This window comes from Lissotriton helveticus, chromosome 7 (genome assembly GCF_964261635.1).
Source record: "Lissotriton helveticus chromosome 7, aLisHel1.1, whole genome shotgun sequence".
Classification (NCBI taxonomy): domain Eukaryota; kingdom Metazoa; phylum Chordata; class Amphibia; order Caudata; family Salamandridae; genus Lissotriton; species Lissotriton helveticus.
Window position 1 is genome coordinate 1707757761 of NC_136068.1, and position 22183 is coordinate 1707779943.

Genomic DNA, 22183 nt, shown 5'->3' on the forward strand with positions numbered 1-22183 from the left:
TTCAACCTCTCTGACAGAATTCTGTCACCTGCTGAAAGATCTATTCTTACCAAAGGCCTTAACTTTGTTCCATCACGCCCTACGGATTACGTCAAAATGAAACTTGAGACGCTTGAATTTTGCCGTAAAATACGGCTTAAAACATTTTTCCAAGAATCTACTGAAGAACAACAAGAGGAAGTCACAGGTTTAAAAAGGAAATCAACATTTTGCCCCAAAGGCCCAAAGATTCCAAAGGAAGTAATAACATTTGAAAACACCATACTATCTGGAATCTCAGACTTGGAAAAAAGGAAAACCTTTGTTAAGTACAATATATCTAAGACAGAGAGAGATGCACTCTTGTCAATCAAGAAAGACGAAACAATCGTGGTCAAACAGGCCGATAAAGGCGGAGCAATTGTCATTTGGGACGTGAATAAATACAAACAAGAGGTTCATCGTCAATTAAATGACCAAGCCTGTTACAGACGGATAGGTAAGGACCCCACTGTGGAAATTAGAAACCAATTGTTTGAAGTCATCCAAAAAGGCTTTGACGAAGGATTTGTCGGACCCAAGGAATTATCATTCCTACAGAACAAGAACCCTCGAACTCCGGTATTCTATGCCCTTCCAAAACTGCACAAAGATGAGCATAATCCACCAGGCCGCCCCATAATATCGGGTTGCGATTCTCTCTTTGAACCGGTGGCTAAATATATCGATTTTTTCCTAAAACCTTTCATCGATATGATTCCAGCCCATTTGCAAGACACCACCTCATTTCTAAATCGACTAGCCAACACTACCTTCGACCGTAGAACCCAGTTATTGGTCACTCTGATGTAGTGTCGTTGTACACACAAATCCCACAAGATCAGGCTCTGGAAACCATTACTTTTTTCTTGAATAGTCGAGAAAGACCAGTAAGGGTCCCCACTGAATTCATACTGGATTTATCCCGATTTGCACTGCAGAAGAATTTTTTCACATTCGACTGTGAGTTTTTCTTCCAAACAAAAGGGGTAGCTATGGGCTGCCCCTTTGCTCCAGAGCTGGCCATAATGTTTATGGGATTATATGAAGAGAAATTCATATACAACAACAATCCTTACAGTTCCCGCATCACCAATTATATGCGGTATATTGACGACGTTTTCCTGACCTGGACTGGAAACCAGGAAGAATTGAGCCAATTCATCGAATGGCTGAACTCAAGATCCATTGATATTCAATTTTCAGCTACAGCTTCCAATGAGTCCATAACATTTTTGGACGTTAAAGTGGAATCGACAACACAGGGACTTACTACTACCCTATTTCGAAAACCATCTGATAGAAATAAGGCGTTACATTATACCAGCAACCATCCGCGCAATTTGAAACAAAACCTTCCTTATGGACAATTTTTACGAATTCGTCGTAACTGTTCAAATAAGGAAGAATACTTCAAACATGCTGGCGAGCTGAAAGAACGTCTCATGCAAAGGGGTTACCCCAAAAAACTTTTAAGGAACTCCCTTAAAAGAGCCTGGTGGACTCCTAGAGAAACCCTATTGGAAAAGAAAGTCAAAAAAGATCTCAAAAGACTTGTATGTGTTACCACATTCTGCCCAGCAGCTAATCCATACAAAAAACTGATCCTTTCCAATTGGCATTTACTCAAAGATCTCCATGAGGACTTCGTGTCCCCCCCTCTGTTTGCTTACAAAAAAGAAAAGAGCATAGCCAATCATGTAATCAGAGCTGCCCTCCCTACAACTAAGGCACCAACTTTGCAAAGCCTATTCGGACTCCCACCAACCAAGGGCCACCACAAGTGCGGAACTTGCACTTGTTGCAATGAAACTATTGAAGAATCTGTTTTCAGTATTAATAACATCTATTGGAAACATGAAACGTTTACAAATTGCAAAAGCAAAAATGTAGTTTATGCCATTGTTTGCCCGTGCCCTTTGGTGTATATTGGTAAAACTACACAGGAAGTCCGACACAGGATCACCCAGCACAAATCTAGGATCAGGAAAGGGGTTGAAAATGCCCCACTGGTCAACCATTGGTCCAGGATGAAACATGAGCAATCTGACCTGAAATGGACAGTACTCTCAAAAATCGAGAAGGATCCGAGAGGAGGAGACGTGGACGCGAGATTGTCCCAACGTGAGGCTTTGCTCATCATGAAATTTAACACAGCGTCCAAAGGCCTTAATGAGATTGCTGAAATTTACAGAAATTCCAGCTAAATCTATTTGCCAAATTTCGGCTCAGTGCAGATACCTTCAGGTATCCTTCAAATTTGTAGTCCCTGGCGGAATCTAAAAACTACAAGTCCCATACCGCCATGGGGCTATTTAACAGGAAGTTGCCCTTCCAACCGGCAGCGTTTTCTCCGCCACTCGCATTTTGGAAACAAGGACAGACGCCTGTTCTCCATCGGTACGTCCCCAGACTCACGTCACAGCTAGATAACCCCGCAAGTGTAATTCACCACTTAGACTTATGCCCCCCTTCGTTCTTTTTTCAGAAAATTGTACACCGTCCCCCAGAACGAAGGACAAGCAGGGACCCTCCGGCAAGCTTTAAGCCGGATGAAGCGCAGGTAAGAACCCCGCTCAGGGAAACAAAGTTTGAATGAGTCATAGTGAATGCTTGATATTAAAACCGCACACGTATTTCTTTTTGATTCTAGCCACTGTCAGCATTCTACTTTTTACCATCTTGATCTGCCGCTTTTTGAATATTGATGACTCTTTGGTCCATTGGCTAAGGTAGGATGTGGTTCCCACTGGGTTTTTGAGTCTCTCATTCTTAATCGTGTCTGAACACTCCCCCCTAAGTTCGTTTCTTTTTATTTTTGCAGAACCATTTGGTCCTGAGGAGAACCCCCCTAACAAGTGGGGTTCGAAACGCGTCGACCACTCTACCCCCGTATTTGGTCCTTATTTGCTGTTTTAAAGATAGAACATCTTTAAGTTTGTTGTGAGAATGACTCTCCCCGTGTAAATATACTTAAAGGACTGTAAAAACTGCATTATCCCAAGGGATTCTCTCCAATTTATGTTTGACCAATACGTGGTTCCATTTGGATTTTCTTGTTTCTTTTTGTTCACTGATTACGGTGTTTTATGTATGAATGTTTGTGTATGACTGGACGGCCATGATTGATTGAATGTCTGAAATATTCATGTTTTGTATTTACTGTATATATGAAACTGTTTGCTTCTCCTTGCACTCATAAAAAACAAAGCAAAAAATAATTTGAAAGAGAATAAATCTTGATACATTGCTAAAGAAATCAAGCAGGTGGTATTGCTTTTTTCAAACCCCTATTGTTCCCCCCAGTTTTGTGGGCGAACTACAACATCAGCATGACTTTGTGAGCCGTAATCTGTGATGCATGTTAAGTAAAGAAACCTTGTTCTTACTAGACCTTACTTTGACACTAGAAGAGCCATATCTTCTGGGGCCACTGTCGACCTACAAGCGTTTTTTATTGTTTATTGTCCAGGTTCCGATTGGATTTCTTCCATTTATTACTTGCTGTTCCAAAAGGGAGCTGTAGAGGTCAGGTGTTAGCATCCTGTGGCTGAGAAGGCCTGTCTCCACAGGATTTGCTACACTTTGTTTTTTTGTACATTTTATGCAGTACCTCGCAGACATTTTTTAACAACGCTTTTAAAAAGTTTGAATTTTAACCAGGTTCGTCCAGCCCTTTTTAGGTCTCGGACCGACGGCTGGCTTGCCAGCCGGAAGTCGGAGAATTATTGTCGTTCAGTGAGGGGGCTTAAACCCGCCTCTCTCCTGGTCTCTCCTCCATTGGCTGGCTTCCTTAACGGAGGCCAGCCATTGGAGGAGAGAGGCAACCCTCCAAAGAAGCTCCGTCTCTTTCGGATTCGGGGGCATGTTCGTGCTGTTCTTTCCATTATTTAGCCACGAAATTTGCGGAGCTTTGCGGCCTGGAGAGGAGCTGGTATCACCGCCGTGGTGCCGAGCGTGCGCTTTTACCTTGGGATACTCGGGGCAGCAGCTCGCAAGTATTTCCAGCGTAGGTCTCCGCAATCTGGCCTCCGGTCACTCGGGGTCGGTTTCCTTCCGATGTCCCGATCCGACGATCCTTCGTGAGGGCTCACGCTGCAACAGCCAATCAGGGCTCGAGCCAACCCCGCAGCCAATCATGGCGCGAGTTGACTATGACGCGGCGCTGCGGGCTCCAATCAGCATTCTAGATGGCCGATGACGCGTTGGCCTGCGGACCAATCGCAGCGCGGCTCTGACGGGCCCAGTCTCGGTGCTGCTGAGGGGGCTCGTCTCCGTCGACCCATCCGGGTGCAGCTCCTTCGATGCTGAAGCGGAGCCCTTGAGCTGCGGCGGTGATGCAGGTGAAGGGATCTGGACGGCCGTACGCTTCTGGGATCCCGGCCTCGGGCGTGGGGGCTTAAATAAAGGATGGAGCGGCCGCTGGAGACCCCTCCGACCTGCACTTTTCTCCTATTACTGCAAGCCACCGCTACGGTCTGCCTGCACGTCCATGCCCAGACCCGTCAAATGCGAAGAGTAACTCATCTTTGAGCAGTGGCATCAGTGCTATTTCAAGTCCAAGTGCACTACCGGCCTTCACTACACAACCAGATGCAATGATCTGCAATCCTGTTGTACGAGTGGCCTCTTAGTGCTACTGTACAGCCACGGTGACAAAAATCCGTAACTTTAAATCATTGCTTCCCGCTCGCGGAGAGAAAGCGAGCAATACCCAGCGTGTTACTTTTCAAGTTCCACCGTTGCTTAGGTTCTTTCATCAAAGGCATCAAGCCGCTCCCCTACAGGCGGGGCATACCGACTTTGAAAGTAAAGAAGGCCTACAGTAGACGCACTTATCTGCGGCAATGCTAGGAAAAGCTGCGTTTACCCATTTTGAAGTTGAGTGCTCTTTAGATTGATTGAGGGTGCGAACAAACATAAAATGCAGAAGCATGGATGCTTCTTCAAATAATGTATTACTTGAGAACACTATATTATAATGCTAAAGCGGGCGTCTAATTGTTTATACATTGTGAATGTTAAATATTCTACTCAGTCGTATTGGGCAATAATTTTCAGCCATTTTGCCTTCAGTAATTCGTTGTAAGCCTGGGAGAGCTATGTCTTTCGTTTCAGACAATCGTAAGGCTAGCGACACTTCCCTTTTATGGTGCTTGCTTCCCGGCCCCTGGCTGTGCTTGCACCCCTGCCCCTTGGCTGTGCTTGCTCCCCTGTCCCCTGGCTGTGCTTGCTCCCCTGCTCCCCGGTTGTGCTTGCTCCCCTGCTCCCTGGCTGTGCTTGCTCCCCTGCTCCCTGGTTGTGCTTGCTCATTTGCCCCCTCACTGTGCTTGCTTCCCTGCACCCTCAATGTGCTTGCTTCCCTGCCCCCTCGCTATGCTTCCTCTCCTGGGTGTGTATGTGGCTCTGTGTGTGTATGTGGCTCTGGGTGTGTGTGTGGCTCTGTGTGTGTGTGGGGCTCTGGGTGTGTGTGGGGCTCTGGGTGTGTGTGGGGCTCTGGGTGTGTGTGGGGCTCTGGGTGTGTGTGGGGTCTGTGTGTGTGGGGCTCTGTGTATGTGGGACTGTGTGTGTGTGTCTCTCTGTGGCTCTGTGTGTGTGTGGCTCTGTGTGTGTGTGGCTGTGTGTGTGCGTGTGTGTGTGTGTGGCTCTGCGTGGATAGCTTTTTTGGTAGGTGGCTCTATTTGTGGGTGGCTCTGTCTGTGTGAGGGTAGCTCTCTGTAGGGGGCTCTATGTGAATGACTCTGTGTGAGTGGCTCTGTGTGGGTGGCTCTGTATGTGTGTGTGGGTGGCTTTGTGTGCGTGGCTCTGTGTGGGTGTAAATGCAATAGGTCATGCATTTGCGAGCGATTAATCTATTGGCATTGTAAATGACAATGCCTTTTATTTATGATTTTTTTTTTAAAATGTCATGAGCAATGTCAATAGATCTACCTTTAATGATGCCGAGACAATTGCATTGTAAATGCTTGTTCTATAAGTGGTATTTTCAGAACTGTAATTTAAAATTCTAACTTTACCATTAAAGTTTCCAATCAAACATTAACACTCATTAAATGCAATAATGTAACCCAATGCTAGTCAATAGGCGAAATAGGCATTACAACAGTGAAAAATGACTTTAAGAGTTTTTCACTGCTAGGACGCGCGCATTATTTTTAACAGCAGCGCGACCTGTGAGTGTTCATCTAACTGTGCTCTGCTGTTTTTTTAAAAACTAACTTTTTTCTGGTACCTTCTTTCTGGGGCTCACGTAATGGGGCTAGTGTGTAGAGGCGGAACTCGGACGGTCACCTGACCTAGAGCCCGTCCTTTACTTAAACTCGATGTCAGGCAACACGCGCAGCAGACGCGCGCATTATTTTTAACGGCCGCGCGACCTGTGAATGTTCATCTAACTGTGCTCTGCTGTTTTTTTTAAAGAACTAACTTTCCTTGTATTTTAAATTGAATTCTGTGAACTTACTGGCATTGTGATCTCCTCGCCTTTGTCACCCCGGTCCACCGCAAGCGTTAGGCTTGTTTGTTGTGGAGGGTGCAGGGCGGTACCTTCTTTCTGGGGACTCACGTAATTGGGCTAGTGTGTAGGGGCGGAGCTCGTACAGTCACCTGACCTAGAGACGGTCCTTTCCTTAAACTCGATATCAGGCAACACGCGCAGCGGACACGCGCAGCGGTCGCTCCCTCGTCGCGCCAAAGACGAGCCAAAGACTAGCCCGTCAGTGCCCGTCCGGGCCTGGACGGGGCCAGGGGCCAGAACCCTTGTTCCAACAGCCCCATACATTCAGGTATTGTCATCTGACCAACTGTTGGCCTTACATCCCCCCAAACAAAAAGGCTGTACAACACTAAGGGCTCAACACGCGGATAGCGCTATTTGCCCTAACTAAAATAAATTGCATGCTGCATGCCCCGCATACTGCCCCTACCGCCGATAATTTTCGGTTTGTTAGTGTAAACTGTCGCTCACTGCCCAAACATAAATTGGACATTTTTAATCTACTATGGGAAGAACAGCCAGATGCTCTTTTTCTGACTGAAACGTGGCTACACGACAGTGCTGGCCCTGATATAGCGACAGCTCTTCCCACTAACTATGCTATTATGCGGAGAGATAGTGCATTGAAAACAGGAGGTGGTATTGCCATTATTTTTAGAAACCACCTGAAATGTAGTTTTGATCCTTTGAACATCCCTGATTGTGAAGCAGCCGCTTTCAAACTAACTCTGACTCCAAATTTCACCCTATCAGGCATGCTGATATATCGGCCTCCAGGAAATTCTACACAGTGGGCTACCACCTTAGCCAACTACATCACCCCGCTCCACTTGGGTTCCAAAAATTTCTCTCTTATTGGTGATTTTAACCTTTCCGACAATATTTGTACCAACCTGATAGACTAGCAGCCCTGACCATTAAGCTCCTTAACTCTGGCCCCACTCATAAAGCGGGACATTTATTAGACCCTATTTTTTCGGAGCTGGTATGTTATCCTGCAATCCCTATTTGCTGGTCAGACCATATTTTAGCTAAATTCACTCTTGAATAACCAGTTCCACTTGTTCTTCCTCCCTTGTCCCAGATTACTTCCAGCAAGAACTGGAAAAAACTGGACCTTTCGGCTTTTAATAAAGCCCTCTGTGGCAATTCCCCCCCCCCCCCCAAATGGCCTCAAAACGGAAAGTGTAGCTAAGGCCACTGAAACCTGGCTTTCTGAAGCCGTTGACTCATGTCTGCCCACACCACACATAAAATTCAATAATCATCGCCCCCCAGCCCTTTGGTATAATGATTCACTTAAAACTGAAAAGACAAATTGCAAAGCACTAGAGAGACAATGGCGTAAACATTATTCACCGGAGAAAAAAATTATATATACTAAAGCGAGAAATAATTATCACACTTCCTGTATAAAATCGAAAGCCTCTTATGTCTCCAAAACTATCACAGAAGCTACCAACCGCTCAGAAACCCTGTTTAATATGGTTCTGAAAAGAAACTAACTATACGCGTTTCCGAAAAAAACTCAAAACCTGGTTGTTTGATCAGTAACATCTGCTGAAGGTCCTGCTCTGCTGTATGCTCTGTCTTGGCACCAGGAAACCCTTCTTGGGTAGCTGTGCACCTTATAAGCTTAATCAATAAATAAAATAAATAAAACATGTCCTACGTTTTAAATGCAATGCAACCTGCCCAATGATCCTTTAGGGCCAACTTTAGGGGTCACTTATATATTAAAAAGGAAGGTTTAGGCCTGGTGAAAGGTCTATTTTGCTAGGTCATCGTGGCAGTTTAAAACTGAATTACAGGCTGCAGTGGATGGCCTGAGACATGTTTAAAGGGCTACTTTAGTGGGTGGCACAACGAGTGCTGCAGACCCACTAGTAGCATTTAAGGTCAAGGCCCTGCATACATGAAGTACAATTTACTATGGACTTAAATGTAAATTAAAATATGCCCATTAGATGTAAGCCCATGGTGCATGCTTTTGGGAGAGATAACAAACACTTTACCAGTGGCTAACAGGAAATATTGCACATAGATCTAAAGCCATCAAAAACAGTTTCAGCACAAGAAGTAAAAATGTGCCTCTGCAAAAAGAGCCAGGTCCAACAACAGGATTAAGACCAAGCCTGATGTATCATTCTTTCAGTATTCTATACTTCAGCTCTGTTTATCTCATTCTTGCAGATTCTTTTTCATCCCTGGTTTATCCCCATGTCACTTTGTTTCGATCTTCCTCGTCTGCCTATTTTCTTCTTTGTCTGACTTTTTCTTTCTTGCTCTGCATCAACGTGTGATGATAAAAAATAAAGCCAAGACTCATAGAAGTCAATGACGGTCCCCGCCATCTGCACCCATTGGCACACACATTAAGCACTGATGCTAAACCTTACCCTAAATAATCACACTGCTCTTCATCCTAAACCAATTCTTGCACCTACCAATACACTTACTCCAACCTTTACCCTCCCACTTGCAGTGCATTATCATTATTATTATAAAAAGTACTACTCTCTTTTCAACCAGAGGCTTTTTGATATGGTGCATGACTGCAGTGTTTTCTTTCATTGGAACTGCATCCTACTTGATTTTCAGAGGCAATATCCTATTGGGGGCTCTCTCCATTCGAGCAGAGGCCAGTGCCCCTCTGCTATTGGCTCTGTGTGTGTTTTGATACGGATGCAATAGGTCCACTCACGGGATGTGAATATCCCACACATGTTCTGTTAATCTATAAATCCCATATTTAAAAGGTTTTTTGTGTCTAAATGTTATTCTCTTAAAGCATGAATGTATTGTAAACGGTATGAAATGCCCTCTTGTACACTTGTTGAGCTTCTTAAGTGCTGTATATGTGCGGAAAGTGCAGGTTTGCACAGTAAACCTACAATGTCGGTTATGAGTACATTTTTGCAGACATCCCCAACATCCGTGGTTTGAAAAAAACATCTGGTGAAAAATCCTACAGAGTGCAGATTTGCAGGACCCAAACCCACTTTTTGAGGGCTGGACTTCCAATTGCACGGGAATAATGAGTGGTGAAGCAAAATGTCACCTTAGTTAAAATCCAGCAACTTTGTCTGAAAATATTCAATTTCGTCGAGAATGCTAACCTGTACGCCAAACTGTAAATTAGGCCCTAGGGGCCAGATGTATCAAGCATTTTTCCCGTTTGCAAATGGGCTGATTCCCAGAATCGTCCTGTTTGTGAATGGGAAAAAGCCTTTTAGGCCCTATCATCCCAAAAGGCATTCCCAAAATAGGGAATCGCCAAAATTGCGATTCCCGATTTTGCATATGCATTTAAGGAATCGCAATTTGCAATTCCTTAAATGAAATGCAAGAAGCCGAAAAAATTTGCTACCTGCCTTTAAGGAATCGAAAATTACCACCAATGCCCTTTTTTCATTTTTCAAGGTGCCATGTGGCGTACATACGTGCCCTTAGGGATGATCTAAACATATCATGACCCGGACTCTGCAAGTATAGAAATTATCTTAGGCAGTGAAAGGCAAAGTTAACTAGAAAAAAGGCAGAGAGAAGGTATAGCCCAATATGGAGATGAGTCAAGGCCAGAATTCAGCACATTATGACAGAAAGCCCCTGATGAACCACAGGAGGGCATCCAGCCAGTTCTCATTTGGTGCACCAAGAATTCACAAGATCCAGGTGGCTGCAAATGGGAGAAGAGTTCTTCCTGGAAGTAAAGCTGTCTTTGTAATTACTAAAAATGCCACCCAGTTTGGTGAGCAAGCACTCGCTGTAGCCTCGAGAGCCTATCAACACTTCCAGCCAGGTTCTAGGTCTGTTAAACCACTTCTGCATCAGCTAACACGATTGCCAATAAAGGCCACAGCAGCTCCGAAGGCTGATAGCTATTACTTTCTTCACTTGTTGGGATCCATAGGTAGAAATGAGCAAGGCTTAGGAGAGAGTCAATGCATTACTGAAACCGGCTACCAAAGAGTTTGATCAACTTTCCATTATCACTTTGCAGAAAACTGTAAGTGCGTGGAAAGCCTTTGCACAGGTGCTAACACCAGCAGAGGGCTAAGAGTGACTAGGCCCATACTTGAGATGTCATACTATTACAACCTCCTCCTAACCAGGCTGGTACTCTATCCAATAAATATCGAGCATACCAGACTATCAAGACCTTACAACTGTTTACTGCTCTATGACCCAAGGAAGTGTCTCACAATGTCATTCTGTCTTTATTCCATTATTTGTAAACTTTTGAATCAGATCTAGATAAGGGAGTGAGTGCTATAAAATAAACTGACAAGACCTCCAACAAGTTGGGCACACAGCTTATTCTAGTAGATGGGACTGATTTGATCTATGGTGCCTTGAGATCCCACACCTAATTAAGCTTCATCACTTTAACAAAATATGCTGATAATAAACACTGAACTACACATTTTGGCAGGGCTTCCAACTCAATGGCATTTTATGGATATGTTAGTCACTAGACCTCACAATCAAAACCACACCCTCACCAGTCGTGATGTATGTATGTATGTGTCTTGTAAAGCGCACTGCTGCCCTGAGGCGTCGTGGTGCTGTATACCACTGGGGAACCCGTCCTGGCTATCCCTGTGAGTTGGTCCCTACTGGGTATCTCCAAGGTGAAACCAAGCATCCCGGCAAATGTGGGGGGCCGTTGTAGAGATGAGGCAAGCTAATGCCCAGAGTTGCCGAGTGTGATCCCTGGTTAGAGTAGGCACCGAGGCGACAATTATCGAGTCCGCCAACCCTGGTCCACGACCCTGCCGCGTCGGGAATTGAACCCTGGTCCCGGGCCGTTCTCTGCTTCCGGGTCTGCCGCCTCTAACCAGTGAGCCACACCACTCCACTGATGGAGTGGGAAACCTGGAATTTGTGGAAATAGGAGACATGGCGTCCAATCACAAAGATACATTTGTTATAAACCTAAGTTCACAACCAAATGTACGTTTTCTATGATTGCTAGACATAAACACAGAGATTCCTGGCAGGCATATAAGTAGATTTACATGTGATGATATCTCCACCATGATTGCAAATCTCTCTGCTGCTGAAATCCTAATAAAGGGTTTGTTAGATTTGAGTTTCGCTGTGTGGCTTGTCTTGGAAGTTTGGGAATGCCACAAACATGGAAGTTTGTTAGTATTTGCAAACTATGATCCAATCCCTTCTGTTTGGCTGCACTGTTGTCAGGGCCACGGATGGACTGCGGATCTCTGGTAAGAGGGTCTCTAAGGTTCTTTTGTTGCACTCGGGTTGTGGGGTGTAGAGCTCATTGCCTCTACAGCAGAAGTACCTCTCAGGAAAGAGATCCTTGGGGTCCTCCTGGTATGGTTTACTGGAGTGAGATCCCAATATGTGAATGCAGTTTTATTTAATATCAGATCCTCATGTTCATCACAATCTCTTAAGAACAATGTTTTTTTTTATCTCACATGCCCTGTTACTTCCAATGCTCCCAATATAAGTGGGCCAGTAACTAATGCAATATTTATTGTACCTGTTAATATCTGACTGGCTAGGCCAGAAACGAGCATTTCCGATAAATATCACCAACTAGGGGGCTTATTTACAAGCCCCTTGCACCACTTTTGTGTCACTTTTCCCATGTTAAAAATGACGCAAAAGTGGCGCAGGAGGCTTGTAAGTAAGCCCCTAGATGTTTTTGCCCCATCGTGGGGAATAACACAGATTTTGATGCTTACCCTATTAAAATCTATATATTTCAATATCAACCAGGCATTTTCTCTCTATAAATATCAGACGGTTTGATTTGCTGAAACGTATCCGGTAGGTAACTTTTATTTAACAGTAATACTGCACTTACCAGAATTTAACAACCAACTCTTAATGTGAGCCTAACAGTCACCAGGCCTTGCATACAATGGCACCCTTTCTAGTCTATTTTGTCTCACTACATCCAAAACAGGAAGGAACATATTTTGTTCTGCACAAACCAACATGAGTTCCACTATCTGTATTACGTCACCTATTAGCCCCATACATCATGCTGGCGTAACTTCCTGTAGATCACTTCCTACTTTTTTTCTTTTCTTCAATGAATCAATCAAACTTTATTTGGTTAAGTAAATAATATCCATAATAGTACATACTATTTAATACATACAATTAAATCAGTAAAATAAAAAACGAACTGTGCAAATGTTTAGCAGTTTAATTAAATAATAAAACAAACGTTTGAATTAACTCTCCATTATTAAAATCAATAGGTTTTATGGCATATAAAACCGTACCTGCACTTGAGCCATATATGGAAGCTTTGGTACCACCATTTGCCCGCACACTGTTAATTAAATTTAGACTCGGTACCCTGCTAGTGAATACAATCATGCATAAATGGGAGCTCGCCTGTCAGAAATCGCAGAATTTCTGATTTTGTAATAATTGAATTAACAATGTAGACCACGTATGTTTTTTTGTCTGGCATATGCTAAACCCAGGAGGTTTTAGATAAGGACAATTTGCATCACTCTGGGTAGGAGACACTACAGCGAAGCCTACCTAATAATAAGATCTGACTGCAGCATCCCCACGGCATTAAGGCTCGATTGCTACCTATTAGATGTCAGGCGCATAATAAAATCCATAGGAATTTCGCTCTAGTATTTCAACATGTCTCTCGAACCCATATACTGTTGGTCGGTATAATCATGACAAAGCCACACTATACATTGTCTTAAATGAAATGCAATGATTTTAACTGCTGTATGCATATTGTCTTTTAACTTATACATGTACCAGATTTTTATAAGTATTTATAACACAAGTGCACTTAAATATCCCTGGTAACCTTGATGCTCCATTATATATTGTTTTGAATGAAATGTAATGATTTTATTTGCTGATATGCATCGTAAAATGCTGCTATGCATTTTGTCTTTATACTTTGCACGTGTTTGTTTCGTTTTTATACAAGTATTTATAAGAACATGTCTATTGTTTTATTGCATGTTGTATTGGTTCGATCCCGAAATAAACAATTTTGTCTGATAGAAAATCAATAGTCTTATCAGTGCGATTATCAGATTTTCAGGACACTGCTAATGAAACTATTACAGCTAGACAAATCGATTTATTAGCTAGCTGCTGTAAAATACTCATGGTAGGTCTACATAGCTTAATATTTATTGCAAGTAAATATTGGACTAAACATGGGTTAATTGGTCCAGAATATAATTTACAAAGAAACATAAAATGTAAGGTGCTTTGTATCAAATAGTTATCACATGGGCATGTTAGAAAATCTGCAAACCATGTGTCACAATTAGGTCACGATAATAACAAGTGCAAGGTGTTTAGTCTCAGATGTGTCAAATAAAATCTATACTGTGAGTTCTTCATAGAAAGTAGGTACAATTCAATTCCTGGAGATGTCATACAACAATATGGCTCACAACAGAAGGTTTACCTGGTTCTTTCCCGGATCCCTCATTCTCAGAGGAACTAAAAAAACAGACCTTTCACTTTATCTCTTGTTGAGGCATCAATACACTCATCTTTAGTGAATAATTCCGGACACCCAAAGTATCAATTACACAGATCCCTCTTAATTAGAGAACCACAGAAACAGATTTCCTCATATAAATTCGTAACATTCATTTAGTTGCTTTATGGCACAATTTAGTCACAAATCTATATAGGACCTTCATGGATCTCAGGGCCTGGTGTAATCTTGCATTATGTTAGGAGCTCAATAAAAATGCAGACAACTTCACCTGCCTACAGCTGAATCTCCAATGAAATGTGGTCCTAATGTTTGTATTTTTAGAACCACATATCATAGTGGAATGTATACTTGATTCTTAACCCTTCATAATGCGAGGGAAGTCATCCAGTATGCCTCGTAGCCCATTTGCATTTCTCGCCAACAAGACTGAGTCATCCGCATATAGCAGTACCAGGAGTGTCATATCCTTTCCCTTGGTCACTGGATAATGTTCTAAACTTATGTACAAAGCTAAAAGAAGAGGTGAACCCCTTTTTCGATTTTATTTGCTCAATACAGTCACCATTCTGACCATATTGAGAGCTTGCCGGTGTGTCCCCGGACAACTGCCTTAGCGGGCATACCAAAGATTCTTCAACACCCATGGTAGTCATAACTGACCAGAGTTTCAAATGATTAAACATATTGGAGGTACTAGCCAAATCCATAAATGCCTATTTTTTCTAAACAGTGGGTGAATATGTAAGCATTCCTCCACTGTTCCAAGGCGTGGGTGGAAACCATATTGAATTTTGTAATGAATTGCATTTTGTTCGAACAATGCCTCTAGTCTTGCCCGTGGAGCGCTACCTAGGATTTTTACATTCTAGTCTAGTAAAGATATTGGAGAAATACAGCAGACCTCTGCATTTGCACCTAACAGATCTTCCAATAATTATGACAGATTGATTTTATGCCATTTAATTTTTATTTCTTTGTTTTAAGAGTAATCGATGGCTGAAACCTTTTGCAATTGAGATATGGGCCCAGGGTTTAACTCTGTTTCTGATGTTAAAAGATTGTAATCGCTGTCGCGATTAAGCTCGATATTATATTAAAAAATCGATAGTGCCTTAGACAGCTCAATGAAATCCATCAGCTTCTTGATCCACTGTCCATAAACGTGGGCACAAAAGGATAAGGGGACAGGCTTACAGCAGATCCAAAACCAAATTGTGCTTTAGTGATGGCCAGAGCCTCACCATATGGGCCACATTGAAAGTGTTTGTCCAACCCCATTTGTTTCTTTACCACCGAAGAGCAGCATATTGCAGAATTTACATAAGACCTTATTAAATTCTCCTGCCAAAAGAATTGCTAAAATAGCATAACATTTTGCAGTGTAGAAGTCAATCTCATTATTTAGTCGGTGACCCTTATGGGAGACACCTGTTGTTTCTGCGTGATATTCTGAGTGTTAAGCAGAGGAGTAGCTAAAGAAAGAGGTCCCCCTTACTTCTGGCATTTTTTCCCAACAAGTAGGTGCAACCTTTGTGTCCCTCTATTTACAACTTCCCACCCTGGAAAGGGTCAGATATTTGCTCCAGTCATGGAACTTTCCTTCCAGGGTGGGAATGAGAACGGCTCGCCCCTACATTTGGTGCAGGGATTTCTCCAAAGGAAAAAAAAATGTTTCCAGCAGAGGAAAAAAAAGTCAATTTACGCAAGAGTGTACAAGGCCCCTTTACGGGATTCTCCACCAAGTAAAATTCTTTGAAGAGGGAATGGAAACAAAAGGAAAATATGATTCCAGAGGTAACCAGATGCAGCTTTCTATGCTGATTCCAACTGGAATTGGTGAATTGCAGATTTGATGCTTTTTCGGGAATAAGGCACATGATTGTTAATCCTCTCATAAAGCTAAAGTGTACACTCTTGCCTGCTAGCAAAGTTAGAAATGTTTACGGGTACTTCTGAATTTAATAGTAAACACAGGGCTCAAATCACAAAACGTGAATAAAAAAAACTGAAAATGTACTCCTGGGGACTTGGAGAGACCGAGAATAGAAATTAGAGACTGTTCCTCGGTGAGAGAGAGAACAGAAATAGGGAGACAGAGACTAATCCTCAGCGAGCCAGAAAAAAGAATCAGTGACTCCGCCTTGGGGTGAGAGTGACTGGGAATCAGAGAATAGTACTTCAGAGGATAGTGAACAGAAACTAAAGGGCTTATTTACAAACCCCTTGCACCGCCAGTGCGTCACTTTTAACATGGGTAAAAATTACGTTATTTACAAGCCCCTTGCGCTGCCGGTTTGTCGCTTTTAATATGGGCAAAAGTTAGGTTATTTACAAGCCCCTTGTTCTGCCGGTTTGTCACTTATAATATGGGCAAAAGTTATGTTATTTACAAGTCCCTTGCACTGCTGGTTTGTCACTTTTAATATGGGCAAAAGCTACGTTATTTACAAGCCCCTTGTGCTGCCGGTTTGTCACTTTTTCCCATATTAAAATTGACACACTAGCGGCGCAAGTGGCTAGTAAATAAGCCCCTAAGACTAGGGAAGGTAGCAACAGAAATGAGTACAAGCCTTGGTGAAGCAGAGAGCGGGAACCATAGAATGAGCATCAGGGTAACCATAATCAGGGATCAGAGAATGAGCCTTAAGTAGACAGTGAAATACAACTAAGACTAGGGAAAATAGCTACCGAGCTAAGGGGCATATTATCAAGGGGGGCGATAGGCAATTTTGGCCGCTAAGTGGCGATAATACTATCGCCCTATTAGCAAGCTGTCGCTAACAGCAGTTAGCGACAGCTTGTAGGCGATAGCGAGCGGTGTGGGGCCCGCTTTGCATGTCAGCGATATTTATCGCTAAAGACATGCAAAGTGGGCGTACCCAACCCGTTAGCGACTGAAAGCAGTTGCTAACATCGCTTTCGCCTATTAGCAACACAGGCGTGGTGATGGAAATATTCGCGCTAAGCGCAAATATCTCCAAAAACTAACACCTGCTCAGACCAGTTCTTAGCCATTATATCTAATGAGAGGTGGATATAATGGCTAAGACCCTGTTAGCGAGAATGCGTGAATATCGCTGTATTCTCTGCGATATTCACGGATTTTGCCGCTATCGCCAGAAATATTATCGCTATTGAGATAAACGTTGCTAATAGCATGTTATCTCAGCGATAATATCCGGCGATGCGCGGCGATAACAAAATTGCCGCTAAGCCTACTTAGCGATAAATATCGCTAGTTGTTGGTAATATGCCCCTAAGAGAACAAGCCTTAGTGAGGCAGAGAGCAGGAATCATAGACTGCGCATTGTTGTGACAGGGATGGTGAATCAGAGAATGAACATTCAGTAGTCAATGAACAGGAACTGAGTCTAGGGAAGATGGCAACAGTCATTAGAGGGAGTTTTGGTTCGAAATGGAATAAGAATTGTAGAATGAGCATCAGGAGAAAGAGACTAACCCTTGGGGAGACACAGAACAAGAATCAGAACTTGAGACCTGGTGACCCAGTCAACAGGAATTACAGATTGCACCTAAAGATTTACAAACTACACCTTGTTCAGTGAACAGGAACCACAGACTGAGTATTAGAGAGACAGTGAACATTAACCATAGACTGAGTCTTAGGGAGACGGTCCACAGGAACCATAGACTGAATCTTAGGGAAACAGTTAACAGGAGAAATAGAATGAGTCTTAGCGAGACAGTGAATAGGAGCTATAGACGGAGTCTTAGGGAGACAGTCAACAGGAGCCATAGACTGAGTCCTAGAGAGACAGTTAACAGGAGCCATAGACTGAGTCATACGGACACAGTCAACAGGAGCCATGGACTGAGTCTTAGTGAGACAGTTAACAGGAGCCATAGACTGAGTCTTAGAGAGACAGTTAACAGGAGCCATAGACTGAGTCTTAGGGACACAGTCAACAGGAACCATAGACTGAGTCTTAGGGAGACAGTCAACAGGAACTATAGACTGAGTCTTAGGGAGACAGTCAACAGGAGCCATAGACTGAGTCTTAGAGAGACAGTCAACAGGAGCCATAGACTGAGTCTTAGAGAGACAGTCAACAGGAGCCATAGACTGAGTCTTAGTGAGACATTCAACAGGAGCCATACACTGAGTCTTAGAGAGACAGTCAACAGGAGCCATAGACTGAGTCTTAGTGAGACAGTTAACAGGAGCCATAGACTGAGTCTTAGAGAGACAGTCAACAGGAGCCATAGACTGAGTCTTAGGGAGACAGTCAACAGGAGCCATAGACTGAGTCTTAGAGAGACAGTCAACAGGAGCCATAGACTGAGTCTTAGTGAGACGGTCAACAGGAGCCATACACTGAGTCTTAGAGAGACAGTCAACAGGAGCCATTGACTGAGTCTTAGGGACACAGTCAACAGGAGCTATAGACTGAGTCTTATTGAGACAGTCAACAGGAACCATAGACTGAGTCTTAGGGAGACAGTCAACAGGAACCATAGACTGAGTCTTAGGGAGACAGTCAACAGGAGCCATAGACTGAGTCTTAGGGAGACAGTCAACAGAAACCATAGACTGAGTCTTAGTGAGACAGTCAACAGGAGCCATACACTGAGTCTTAGAGAGACAGTCAATAGGAGCCATAGACTGAGTCTTAGGGACACAGTCAACAGGAGCCATAGACTGAGTCTTAGGGAGACCGTCAACAGGAACCATAGACTGAGTCTTAGGGAGACTGTCATCAGGAGCCATAGACTGAGTCTTACGGAGACAGTCAACAGGAGCCATAGACTGAGTCCTAGAGAGACAGTTAACAGGAGCCATAGACTGAGTCATAGGGACACAGTCAACAGGAGCCATGGACTGAGTCTTAGTGAGACAGTTAACAGGAGCCATAGACTGAGTCTTAGAGAGACAGTTAACAGGAGCCATAGACTGAGTCTTAGGGACACAGTCAACAGGAACCATAGACTGAGTCTTAGGGAGACAGTCAACAGGAACCATAGACTGAGTCTTAGGGAGACAGTCAACAGGAGCCATAGACTGAGTCTTAGAGAGACAGTCAACAGGAGCCATAGACTGAGTCTTAGTGAGACAGTCAACAGGAGCCATACACTGAGTCTTAGAGAGACAGTTAACAGGAGCCATAGACTGAGTCTTAGGGAGACAGTCAACAGGAGCCATAGACTGAGTCTTAGAGAGACAGTCAACAGGAGCCATACACTGAGTCTTAGTGAGACAGTCAACAGGAGCCATACACTGAGTCTTAGAGAGACAGTCAACAGGAGCCATAGACTGAGTCTTAGGGACACAGTCAACAGGAGCTATAGACTGAGTCTTATTGAGACAGTCAACAGGAACCATAGACTGAGTCTTAGGGAGACAGTCAACAGGAACCATAGACTGAGTCTTAGGGAGACAGTCAACAGGAGCCATAGACTGAGTCTTAGGGAGACAGTCAACAGGAGCCATAGACTGAGTCTTAGTGAGACAGTCAACAGGAGCCATACACTGAGTCTTAGAGAGACAGTCAATAGGAGCCATAGACTGAGTCTTAGGGACACAGTCAACAGGAGCCATAGACTGAGTCTTAGGGAGACAGTCAACAGGAACCATAGACTGAGTCTTAGGGAGACAGTCAACAGGAGCCATAGACTGAGTCTTAGGGAGACAGTCAACAGGAGCCATAGACTGAGTCTTAGGGACACAGTCAACAGGAGCCATAAACTGAGTCTTAGGGAGACAGTCAACAGGAACCATAGACTGAGTCTTAGGGAGACAGTCAACAGGAACCATAGACTGAGTCTTAGGGAGTCAGTCAACAGGAGCCATAGACTGAGTCTTAGAGAGACAGTCAACAGGAGCCATATACTGAGTCTTAGTGAGACAGTCAACAGGAGCCATACACTGAGTCTTAGAGAGACAGTCAACAGGAGCCATAGACTGAGACAGTCAACAGGAACCATAGACTGAGTCTTAGGGAGACAGTCAACAGGAGCCATAGACTGAGTCTTAGTGAGACAGTCAAAAGGAACCATAAACTGAGTCTTAGTGAGACAGTCAACAGAAACCACAGACTGTGTCTTACGGAGTCAGTGAACAGGAACCACAGACTGAATCTTTGGGAGACAAATAACAGGAACCCCAGACAGAGTCTGAGGGAGTCAGTGAATAGGAACCACAGACTGAATCTTAAGAGTCTTATGGAGACAATGAACAGGCACCATAAACGGAGTCTCAGGGAGACAGTGAACAGGAGCCACAGACTGAGTCTTAGGGAGTCAGTCTACAGGAACTACAGACTGAGACTTAGGGAGACGGCGAACAGGAACCACAGACTGAGTCTTAGGGAGACTGTCAACAGGAACCGCAAACTGAGTCTTAGGGAGACGGTGAACAGGAACCACAGACTGAGACTTAGGGAGACGGCGAACAGGAACCACAGACTGAGTCTTAGGGAGACTGTCAAAAGGAACCGCAAACTGAGTCTTAGGGAGACGGTGAACAGGAACCACAGACTGAGTCTTAGGGAGATGGTGAACAGGAACCACAGACTGAGTCTTAGGGAGACGGTAAACAGGAACCACAGACTGAGTCTTAGGGAGACAGAACAAAAATCAGAGCGTGAGCCTCATGTAGGCAGAAACTGCTCATTAGAGAGATAGGGGACTAAAGACCGATACCTGGGGCGACAGGAAAGAGTCTTTTTTTCTCTACGAACTTGTTAGTATTGTTGATTCGGGATAAGGTGCATTGGGTGCAGGTATTATAATTCTTAATGTTTTAAGATGGAATTAGATATTTACTTTCTCTTAATGGCGAACTGTTTAATTGCATGCCTGAAAATGGAAAGGATCAGTCGTTGTGAGCTGCCCATTAATACTCTGTTAATAGGCATCTACTGATTTAATTTTCTTCTGTGACATAATTTTATGCAAATTATGATAAAAAAAATACGAAGACAGAGCTTTGGTGAGATCGTGAAGAGATATTTACTGAGCCCTTGGGAAAAAGAGAACGCAAACCAAAGGTTAGGCGAGGGGAATCATTCCTAGCGGACAGACCAGAATTCAGTAAAAGAGAGATATAGCCCTGGAAACAGAGGTGATGCTGTGGCTAGCAGTCAAACTGAGAGAAATAGACGAGGGAGGATGGAAGGCTAGTGAGAAAGGACGTTGGTAGATGTTGAAGGAAGAAGAGAGAGGTCAAACACACATAGCAAGGCAGACAGAGATGGAGCCTGCTTAATGTGTGTCGGTCGTGCACGTTATTGTTAGCACCGGCAGTATGACAGCTTGCCGCTGTTTGAGTAATTTAGAGAAGGGCAGAACAGCTGTTCATTAATTCAATACGTATTAAAAACGACTAATACCTGCCTCATAAGCCATTCTAATCAGGGCACAAGTCGTAAAAAAAGAAGTGGGGGACGCTGTCACCGGAAGTGACGTCACGCCATGAAGTGACGCCACGAAAGGTGCCGAGCTCCTCGTCCCAGAGAGGCCAAAGAGTTAAGTCCAGATATTAGGCAGAGAGGACACGTCCCCCGGTAAATAAGTGGGGGGACGCCATCCACCCGCGTTATACCCCTACTCGAGCCCTGATTCTAATAGCTTCGGGGCCTGGAGTAGTCTGAATGACCAAACTTATAGGAGTGAGATGGTGAGTATTGGTGTAAATCCTGTCATTGGCAGAGCTGGCAAGGGCAACGAGTGAGGAGGGCCCTGGTACTTATATTTTTTACAAATGAATCCTAACATTCCCACTTGAAAATCTGGTTTGCTTGATGTTTAGTACTGAGTATATTTACTTTGATAATCTAACAACCACAACTGCAGGTCAGCGTTGTGTATTTGTTAGTGTGTGTGCCCTCAAGTCCCACTAAAATCCCTTAGCTTGCCAGAAGAAAAGAACATTTAATAGAAGAACTGTAGGAAAATATATTTGCCATTTTTTGGGGGGCCTGACATATTATACGAGTAAGAGAGGCTCTTCAGTGAGATAACTAATGGAGAGAAAGAACAATGTAGTTGGATGCAAGCGCCAAGATACAGTGTCAGAGATGGATATATAGGTGAAAGGCAAACAGAGAAGTCGCGAGGAAGAGAGAAGCGTGGAGGGAGGGCTGCAGATGAGAAAGGAGGAAAAAAGAAGTCGTTGGAGAGAGTGGGAATGAGCGTTCATGGAAATACAGCACAGAGGGAAAACGAGGCAG